Source organism: Ciconia boyciana, chromosome 1 (assembly GCF_034638445.1).
Source record: "Ciconia boyciana chromosome 1, ASM3463844v1, whole genome shotgun sequence".
Classification (NCBI taxonomy): domain Eukaryota; kingdom Metazoa; phylum Chordata; class Aves; order Ciconiiformes; family Ciconiidae; genus Ciconia; species Ciconia boyciana.
In genome coordinates, this window is record NC_132934.1 from 28,683,690 (window position 1) to 28,694,292 (window position 10,603).

Consider the following 10,603-nt stretch of genomic DNA (forward strand, 5'->3'; position numbering starts at 1 on the left):
GTCAGATGGTAACGAATGCCAGTATCCAACGGCAGGAGCCTGTTTTTATGTGTACGTGTTTGTGTCGTGCATGTGTAACTTCTGAACCGCCCCTGTGCCGGGAAGCAGCTTTCTTCTCTTTGCTAACAAATTCACAGAAGGGCTCACATAAAGGTGGATATTACCCTGCGCTGTGGTTTGCAAACCATAGTTTGCATTGCTCTGGCTTACTAGCTAAAAGGCCAGGTTAATGCGTACATGTCAAAGTAACTTAATGAACTATTAACTAGAAATACATTCTATTTATATCTTGCAAAGGGATCTGGGAGAGATGCCGGCTTGACAGCTTGACTAAGAATCAGAAATGACTAAAAGTCCTTTGTTTAACATATAACATGACCCAATAGCTAAAACAGCAGCTATGATGTTTACATATGGCGTTTACATAAGAAGCATGCATGTGAAGCAGGCTACCTGCAGGGTAGTCTTTCTGCAAGGATGCCATGTTTTCAAGAGCTGTAGAAGTATCCAAAAGCCTGTAGCAAACCCACAAAATTGAAACAGGTTCAAAACTTTCCCCAACAGGACATATTCAAATAAAAAAAGAGTATTTCTTCCCTGCAGCAGGTAAGTTTGGATCCCTGCCTAAGGAAAAGTGAGGACTATTTCAAAACAGCATGGGGAAGCAAGAGAAACTCAATAAAAGGCAGTCGTGTTAAAAACTATTGCTGCTTGTCTGCGATTCTGGACAAGTCTTCTGTGAAGTTTTAGTTACCTCAAGAACTGACTGTGTGATGGGACCAGCTTTCCAGTGCTTGCTCTTGCCCATCTGGCTAAGGGGCTTTGTGTGCTTGGCCAGGACTTGACAACTTTCGGGACTGCTGGTGTGTGGCATTTAACCAAGGAGAGCAGCTGTTGCTTATTGTAGAGCCAAGATCTCGCCCAGTCCCCAACTGTGAGCTTGTCATATAACCTAGCCCCATAATGGAGATAATAATGTGTGCCCTTCTTTAGAAATGACTTTGAGATCTGCCAGAGAAAAGGGCCTATTCAAATGCAAAGCCTGATGCTTTTATTTATTAATAGATATTGTGCCAGAGTCACCAATCTGCTCCTGATGCCTAGTGCGGCTCTGAAAACAGAGGATCTGCCTGCTTGATTTAACCCAGGCGGTGAGTTGAGGCCCAGGGCTGCTTCGTGATATTGGAAGCAGCACGGAACAGCCAGATGTTAACCAGCAACAACTCAAGCTCGGTGTTATCCTGCCTGTTACTCCTCTAAAGCTCAAGCAACCATGGTGCTGCCTAAGCTCATCTGCTGGCAGCACTGCTGCTTCTGACACAGAGGATGGGGCTTCTCAAACCACTCTTGTTCTCCTAGAGGATCACATATTCCTGCAAACAATAGCGGTTACAGGTAAAACTATCATCTCCCTCAGGGAATATATTTTATCTACTCCATACAACTCATAAGGGTGGCTGCTTTGTGCTGCACTGGTAAGCACAGCACAGGACTAAAGCAGGTTCACCTGGTACACTGCCATTACTACAGCACTACCTGGTGTTTCTGGAGCCTCTGGCTCAGCTCAATCCCAGACAAAATTTCCAGGGAAGACAGGCAGAAAAAAAAAAAAAAAAAGAAAAAAAAAATCTGTTTTCAAGCTTGCTCTGGCTTGATCCCTCTGCTGCCAATGATTAGCAGGTGGGAGGTCTGCCTCTAATGTTGTGCTTTCCCTGTTTTCTTTTTGACTGCACTTTCCTGGTACGAAAAGCCTGGTGCTGATTTCAGTCAAAGCAGAATTCTGCCAGATCCATTTTTGCTATCTTCACCGGGAGGGTTTTATTCAATTACTCACCCCTCCACACTTACAGTAATAGATGACTTTTTGAAACACTTCTTTTAGAATGAAAGCAGAGGGTACATTTCCACTGATAAAGTGGTTTACAAACATTTGTTTCACCAGATGAAACATAAGTGGAAGTAACTTCACCGATGTGTTTTTACACAGTTGGTTCCTGGAGCCGGTGTGTTACAGTCTGTTTATTTTGATTTCTCATATTTAGACTTGATTTCTCATTTAGAACATTGCCTCCAGCGACTGAAGCATTTTTACCCCAGACATCACGTAAGCTGATGCATAATTTTAAATGCATCCTTAACCCTCCTGTAAGTCAGAGGGAGCACAGTAGAGCCCTGTTGCTAGATGTGCATTGGGGTGTTTTGATAAATGAATGATGGGCTTAAGCAGGATCAAATTAATTTCCTTTCTGCGCTCCAAACGAGCGTTTTATGGCTCTTCTGGCTGCCGGGACGGGGTGGTGTGACCCCGCGCCGGCCGGCGGGCGGGCCGGCAGGACCAGCAGCCAGGAGATGGCAGCCTCGGCATTGCAATTGCGAGCCCCGGGGCCGGCTCAGCGCGCCGGGGTGTTTGCTAGCCTCGGGTTTAGGGCGTTTTCCGAGCGGAAATCCCCCCCTCCTTAAGCATAAAAATAAAATATTGCGTATCGTGTGTTGTCATGGATTTAAGGAAAAAACAAAGGGGTATTTTCAGGGGAGGGCTTTGCCTCGCCCCCGCACCGCTGCCCCCGGGCTGCTTCTGCTGCCGCGTTCGTGGGCGAAACGTGGGGCCGGAGAGGAAGCGAGCTGGCGGGCAGGTAAACACGGGGGGAGATGTGTTAGGCTTGGTGAGCTCCTTCTGGTTGATGAGGGCCTCATTCTCACCTGGTTCAGCTCAGCGACATCTTAAGTGTTAGGAGAAAAGGGCCACTGGGGCAAATCAGGAGAGAAAAAAGCAGCCATTAAAATAAGTCCTGTTTGCCTTGCTCTGATTCCTAATACCTTTTAATGATGTTCTCCCTCACTATGGGGTGGGATTTTCCTTGGCTTACTTCAGTTTCCATTGAAGTAACTCGGAACATTCCAACAGCTTTGGTGGAAGCAAACTCCAATAATCTGGGATTCTCGGAAGTGTCCTTCCTTTCCAAGAAACATCATCCTTTTGCGATGGAGAGAGCTCTATCTTTCACAGAAGCTTAATGCTTCTTCACTTTTGATGCTGAAAATGTATTGCATCAGAAATAAAGCCCAGAGCAAATGCGATTATACACTGAGATCCCTACTCAAAGAGATTAAATTGCACGGCATTTTAAATATCTTGCATTAATATTATTTGGTCCTTCATTTAATTTCTTTGGCTGACATCTGGAATTTATTGAATAGTCTGAGGTACCCCCGGTTTAATTCATTGTCTTCAAGGAGTTGACATATATAGTGAATTTGGCTGGCTGTCTTTAAACAGAGATTTCTACTTCTTATTAGCAAATTCCTGGAGCTGTAAATGCTTCTTTGGTTTTCATACCTCCACAGCGTTGCCGTGAATTGTCAGAATCACTCAGAAAGCAAAGCTATTTTCGGGTGTCTCCCTGGTCAATAAGGAAAAATGTTCCTCTTGCAAAAGAAAACTGTTTCTCTTCTGCGTGAGTCATGACTCTGCTTGTATGCACACAGCAAAAGATTTCCAGCTTCTCAGGCCTCACTGGCATTCGGGGTAGGTTTCAGCCAGCCAAGATTCACATGTGGAAACTAAATATGGTCATAGGGTTACACTCCCATTTTTTGCCCATTACTCAGGCTCCTTCATGGTGTATTTCAGTGCCTACTCCCTTTCTGCCGCTGTGCATCTCCCTCTGCAGTGATAGTTTACTCTGTGGTTAAAGCTAGTAAGATCTTAGACAGCACCAGTTACAAACAAGTAGTGTGTTTCATCTTCTGCTTGGGAGTACTATATAAATAAAAAAGACCCAGTATTAATCCTGGGAGGGAAGCTAAAGGCTAGATACCTTTATAAAGCTCCATGCTAGAGGGTGTCATCTTAAGTCTTACTCCAGCTTTCAGCTGTAGTAATCACCACAGTTTTCATGGTAGAACCTGCCAGAAATAGAAAAACAAGAGGGAGAGAACATGTTGTTTTTTTGAAAACAAAACAGCTCGTGTATTTTCAGCAACAAGAAGTCAGAGGGACATTTTTATAATTATATACAACAGCAGAAGGGTTCTGAAGTCATGGGAGCCAGAAAAATACATCCTAAATTATACTGCATTTCACCATGGAGGTTAATCAGTGAGCCAGAGGCATTTTTAGGTTCCTGTGAGGGTGTTCAGCCCCTGCTTGGGACTGGTCAACACGTGTGGCTGTGGAAGAGCAGTGGTGAACACAAGTTACCGGGGTCTATCAGCCGTGCACCGCTCAGACACGGCCGCACAGCTCTCGGCAAGGTGCTGGCTCCCTTCCCATCAGCTCTCCCGGGGAGCCCTCGTCCCCTCCTCAGGCGCTTTATAGAGCTGTGTGGGAGTAGCAAGGGGCCTGATTCATACTTTGGGCTCGGCTTGCTTTGACTTTCTCAAGAGCTCTGCGTTCTCCATTTGTCTCAAAGCTATTCCGTGCTGCCTGGAGACACAAACTTCAAGGCATCCACCAGTGGAGAGGTGACACTTGCTCTGGTCCCCGTTTCCACCTTCAACCTCCATGCAGAATTCATTACAGAATGGTAATGGCACCGTGACCAAAGATTTCTATGAATCAGGCCCATTTTCAGCAAGGCTTTTACATAGTGTCAAATGCATAAGTTTTCCCAGCAAATTATATGAGACCATACTTGATTAAGACAGACTTATGGTCAGGCTGGATTACCATTTTGGTCGGGAGATATTTTGTTAGCTGATGATTTACTCCTGCACTGTACAATCTCCATGGGACTTTGTGGCTTGCTGCAATATTTCTGTTAGAAACCAAACCCAAGATTTTTATACAATAGCTGTGGTGACTACATGGATTAGCAGCCTTGAACTAGAAGTATCTTATACAATTTTTTCAGTCAAACATTTTAGATTACACTTATTCTTTTCTGCATTTTTTTTTGTGTTTAACTGCAAATAAGTTGCCAGTAAAAGAAATGCAAAATAAATGAATCTAACTTTAATTAGATAAACAGAGCTCATTGCCATGAGAAGTGCCACACACTAGAGAGCCACAGAGTACAGAGTTTAAATTCGCATTGGATTCACCGTGATTGCATCACTATTCTGGCTATGGAAGGGTTTGCATGGAAGAAGTGGCTCCCGTTTCAGTCCTAGGTCCACACAACACAGAAATTACCAGAACAATGGTATCAGTGTTGGAAGAGGTAAGAACCAAAAAATCCTGCAACTTATTTCTTTACTACGAGAATCAGTCTTTTGAGGAGACATGGGATAGACATTTCTGCAGGGCAATATGAAAGCTTTTTTACTTTTGTTGTGTGTACCAATATTTATTCTGGAAACAGACAACTTGTTTTGTGAGAACTATTCCATTTCATGCCCTTTTCCAAGACTATTGAACTGTCTTTAGAAATATTCAGACATGCCTTATGCCAACTATTTGCACCTGTTACATACTTTATGCAGAATTAAGTCACTGACTGTAAAGCTCCTAAGTGACTTATGTTCTGCCTCAGAAAATAATTTGGCATTTATACATCCTGAAATTTGATAGTATGTGCCATGAAAAGGGATCAACATGGCTGCTCATCTGGACTGCAACTACCTACATATCCTTGGTTGACAGATAAACTGTTAGTTCTTAAGATGAAAGTGTCATTTTTTAACAGACTTTCATTAGCAGTGTTTGGTAACCCAGCAGGACAGCTTAGTTTTGGGGAGCAATTTAAAATTTGCATTTGACATGCTCAGTGTTCACGGCAGGTAGCATCATATACTGAAAGAACTGAATCTAATACATCGGTATTATCTGATGACATTGGTCATTATGTGATGGGCATTTGGAAACATAGTACTAGGACTCAACAGAGAGCACTAGAATGGTTAGCTAGTAGTTTTTAGCCACTTTCAATGTGGTTTCCTTAAAGGAATAAAGGCTTTTTGCTTCTAGCCGGTGTTTGTAAACAGAGACAAAAAAGAATGTAAGCTCCACCTAGGAGAAGGTTATGAAACACTGTTTAACAGGGGGAAGGGCAGATAGAGAGTGATTTTATTTGCATAAGCTTTCTATCCAGAATCATCTACACAACTGCTGGAAGCTCATGCTGAAATGGAGGCAGAGTAGAACAGAGATCAGAACAGAAACAGGGCAAGGACTTTCTTTAAGACTCCTGCAAGTTGTAGACCTTCTGCAGACATTGTGATGAGGTGATATGGAGGTGGCTTTGGAGGGAAAGAAATACCTTGAGCTGAAGCTGCTGAGCAGAGCAGCAGGTGTGAATTCCCTGTAAGTCTCTTGAAACAAGTGAGGTAGGTCTGAGCATCCCTATGAGCTAGTGACACGTCTGTGTGAATGAAGGAATTCCTGGATATCGTGGTGATGTAACCACTGATGGTGAAACAGGGAGAAGGGCTAGCTGAAATGACAGTAGTGACCACAAAAGGGCAATAGCTGAGGCAAGTATCATGGTTGTGGCTGTGAAACTGAGTAAAAAGTTTAGTGCAAAGAAGTACAGCATGTGCCTTTAATCGTTGCTAATACAAATATATGATTAATTCAGCATTGTTAATTCTTCCCAAGTTTATTTTACTTTCCCTTGTCTCTATACAGGCTTAATCTAAATGAGAAATATTGCTTATCAAGAGAGCTGGGGTTCAATGTCCCCAGGACCCAGGTGAGGGTTCAACCTGGAGGCTTTTGCTAGCGCTAAGAGGAATCTCTCTGCGTTTAAGCCCAGTTCTTCTTGACATCAGCAACCGGGTTACTTTCAGTTTCAGTCCTCAATAATCCACGATTCAACAGGTCACGGACAATTAATATTTTTTTTTCTTATTTTGGATGACTATCCACCAACAGGATCGTTTCAACTGCAAAATTTTTAGGCTCTCAGCCAGGATGGAGTAACCCAATACATGGAGAGGTCCAAGTTTTTTGGAACATTCTGCAACAGAAAGGCTTTCCCCACTCCACTGAAGAGCTGGGCAGTGCTGGCTTTAACCTCTCTATGCTGAATACTGGTATTTGGGCAGACAATTCTGCAACCTAGAGCAGTAAATCTGTATTTTCAGTGGCCTTCCTCAAAGGATGCTTGTTAGAGATACAGAAAGGATTTTTTTTAACTATAGAAATGATGCTCCAAAGACACTCAAAAGACCAGTCCTTCAGACCAAAAGATTCAGTCCTGCTAAAATCTGACAAAAACAGCTCCAGCTTTTTGTCCCTAAGCATCTTTGTTTTACAGGGTTCTTCGGACCATTTCAGAAACTCAGCACAGATGAAACAGGCAGAATTTTAGCTGCTTCCAAATGTAGTTGAAGCATTGTCTAATAGGGAGTAACAACACCTGCTCTTGTTAAGAGAAAACAGCTGAATTGACAGAAGCCTGTAACAGTTGAATCGGAGTCTACACATCATGAAATAAATAGAGATAAAATACTGTACAAGCCAGAAGATTAAAAGTCAGGAGATGACAATGTATGAAAAAACGTCAAAGGCACTTGTCTAAACCTACAAGAACTCATACACTCTATTCAGTTGTCAGTTCCTATTATTGGGATATTTACTGTCCTACAAGGAATCTGGACTACAAAGGGGGATTTCTGTCAGTGAGATAGATCATATCTATCAAATGAGTAGTCTGGCAAGGCATCATATGCTTATTGCAGGGAACACAGGCTTGGTTGTATTACCCACCAACAGATTGGGGTTGGGCTTTGGGATTGCAGGCAGAGTTTTCCTGCATGAGTCTGACTGCTGCTTGCAGCACGGGGTGATTCCCCAGCCTGCTTCTCAGTGTGCTTCTCCAGGATGGGAAGCAGCTTCCAGGCCTGGTTTTCTGCCCAGCCAGGCTCCTGTTGTGCGAATCTGGTCATACATACCATGTCCAAGGTAAGTTCTGAGCTGGCTTGTCAGTGCATTTAAACCTAGCTCTATTTGACCATACCTATGGTCATTCCTTTTCAAGGCAAGCCACAGATAAGTAGGAATTTGCACATCATGATCATACTTTAATGCCTTGCTTATTGCTTTCTCTACTGGTGCCTATCACTGCACTGTTCATATTTGCTCTCCTGTAGTATTCTTTTTCGGTTCAGAATTTACCTGCAAAATGTTACAGGTAAGGACTAAAGAAAGGTATGAAGAAGCATCCCTCCCCTTTTTCCTTCCGAAATTCTCCATCTATCACTGCTAGATGGAAATGCGCCTGCTATGCACAGCTTCTCCTCATTCCTTGAGTATGCAAGGCAGACCCCTGAGATTATCTCATCCCGTTGTTCTGCCTATAGAATATAGCTGCTCCTTTTGATGTACTTTTTTTTTTCTCTCTTAGCACTAACTATTTAGTTTCCATATCACTTTTTTCACTTTGGATTTTCAGCCAGTAGGATTTCTGGCAACATGTACATCTGGCAAGCTACATCTGGAGTTCTGGTTGCTGGAGATGGGCAGGCTGAATGTTTTGATGAGTAATAGTCACAGATGAATGCCTATATTCTCATAGTTGCCAAAAAGTTCCACAACTACAGATCCCTTGGTCCTTTAAGGTTCCTCTGAGCTGATCCTCTGGTGTAAAGCATTTTGTAGCTCAGAATAATTAGACAGGAAAAGATTGTCAGTGCCTAGATGTGCTGTAGGGGTACTCCATATTGTGGATAAAGGTTCAGAGATGTGATCAACTGAGAAGGTCGCAGCTATGATAGCCTTAGATTTAAGTTAATCTCTGGGTGCCAAAACAACCCCTGAGACCTGCTGTCAGTCTGCAGAAAACAGAACAACTTTCAGCCTAGACCCCATGTCTTTCAAGATGGAAAACAGAATTATCTCCAGAAGTGCTAGAACTGGAGACCATAACGCCTTTATTCCCCTCTGCACTGATGACCACTTGATGGAAGAGAAAATCTGTTCTGAAGACTTTAGACCAATAATGGTGTCACAAGGCTCAGGTAGTGCCTTTAAGGCAAACTGGCACCTCCTGGAAGTCATCATGCCACGTTAGGGGTCTATGGTTAGTTCCTGCACAGCACGCATGGAGAATTGGGCTTATAAAAATTGTATCCCTAGTAGTGAGCACACTGAGCAGTGGACAGCTTAAGTTTACACCTGGGAGTGCAGTGAGATGAGTTTAAGTCTCCTCTATCTCAAAGAGTGAGATGCTAGACTACAAGACTCAGAAAGGCATCATTTCCTAGCTCTTATTAGTGACCCCTGAGCGATCACCTCCAGTTCCTGCAGGAGAAGGTGGCAGCCAGAGGAACATCTCTTTTTTATGTCCCAGCAGTGCGTAGGTGTGACCTGGGCACCCTTACAGTGAGTTTTACTGACAATTATGTGCCAAGGAAATTCAGGTGTCTGCAGGGTTATGTAAATTCAGGTTCTCAGAACAAAAGCAAATTACCTACTGGCATTGAGCCTAGAGCCTTTTGTGGATTGTGTCTTGAATCAAAACTAAAATGTGCCTTGACTATGAGGGAGGACACAGGCTTGTATCAGGTCTAATCACTCTCTTCCCACTTTTGCCATCCTTAGTAAAAGCAGTTACAAATCTAGTGAAAATACTGTGTATTTATATACCGTCATAGTTATCAAATGTACAACGTTTACCACTGTGCCTCCTCCAGGATATAATAGAGAAAAGCATCTTGAAGACAGGGTGTGATACTTGTACTATACAATTGAAATTTTAATTAAAAATTCCACAGAAGAAAGCAAGATAGAAATAACATAACCTGTATCATATGGTGTCCCAGTGTCAGATAATACAAAGTGAAAGAGTTAAGCTTTGTAAGACACAAATGAAGATAAGCAAAGGTGTCTAGCTCAGCAAAGACTTTTCTTCTGTTCCTCTTTCCCCCTACTCAGGAGATGAGGAAAAAAAGGAGGATGCCGCAGACGCACAAGGCAATGAAAGCAAACAAGTGAACAGAGAACAGTTCTAGTTAAACCTAAGAGAAGGTCAAAAGGTAGCTTGGGTTTGCTATGGTATTTCTTCATCATTAATAAAAGCCTATGGTTTGTCATTGTATCTTGCTGCAACTTCATTCCAATAAATATAATTCAAAAAAATATGCTGTATTTAGTTTGTTCTTAAACAATCAAATTCAGAGGGATCACCCAACCAACCAAGCAGTTCACACTCTCTCATTTCTCAAAACTTGGGTGCTCCAGCTGGTTTTAACTGGAGTGTCCAGCTCCCCCAAACGTTGTCTCAGGGTATTCAAAGGAAAACAGTTCAAGCTACACGGCACAATTTAAGAACTGGTGACTCAGAGGATGGGAAGAGTGACCAGTGACAGCCAAGAAAGTTTTCTGGTAGGAGGAAAAAGTGGTGTGGAGCCCACCTGAACCCACAAGTCCTGAGGCAGCTTACAACACCGACTTTCATATCTAGTAGTGTAAGACCATCTACACCACATTCACAGCCATGATGGGAGATTGCCTGACGCCATTGTCTAACAGCTAATGTCTAGTCTCCTAGTAGACAAACCTCGATCTTGCTACGGGGTGTATCGTGACTGTGGTATTGATCATGAGTGTTATTGCATGGAGAGCCTGGCAGGAGTACGGGTATGAGATTCGCCCACAGCGCAGCTCTGCGACCGCTGCCCAGTGAAGCACCAGGGAGAGGGCAATCGTAGATGGAATCTG

General features: G+C 43.2%; 1 protein-coding gene across 1 annotated transcript in view; it reads right to left on the reverse strand.

Moving 5' to 3' along the window:
- The window catches only part of MET (MET proto-oncogene, receptor tyrosine kinase), a 136,034-nt gene extending 132,192 nt beyond the window's left edge, over window positions 1-3,842 (reverse strand). Inside the window, exon 1 of the mRNA XM_072861458.1 lies at window positions 3,819-3,842. The gene's annotated coding sequence lies outside the window, so the exon portion shown is untranslated. The remainder of the gene's footprint in view (window positions 1-3,818) is intronic.
- Window positions 3,843-10,603: the final 6,761 nt, after the last annotated feature.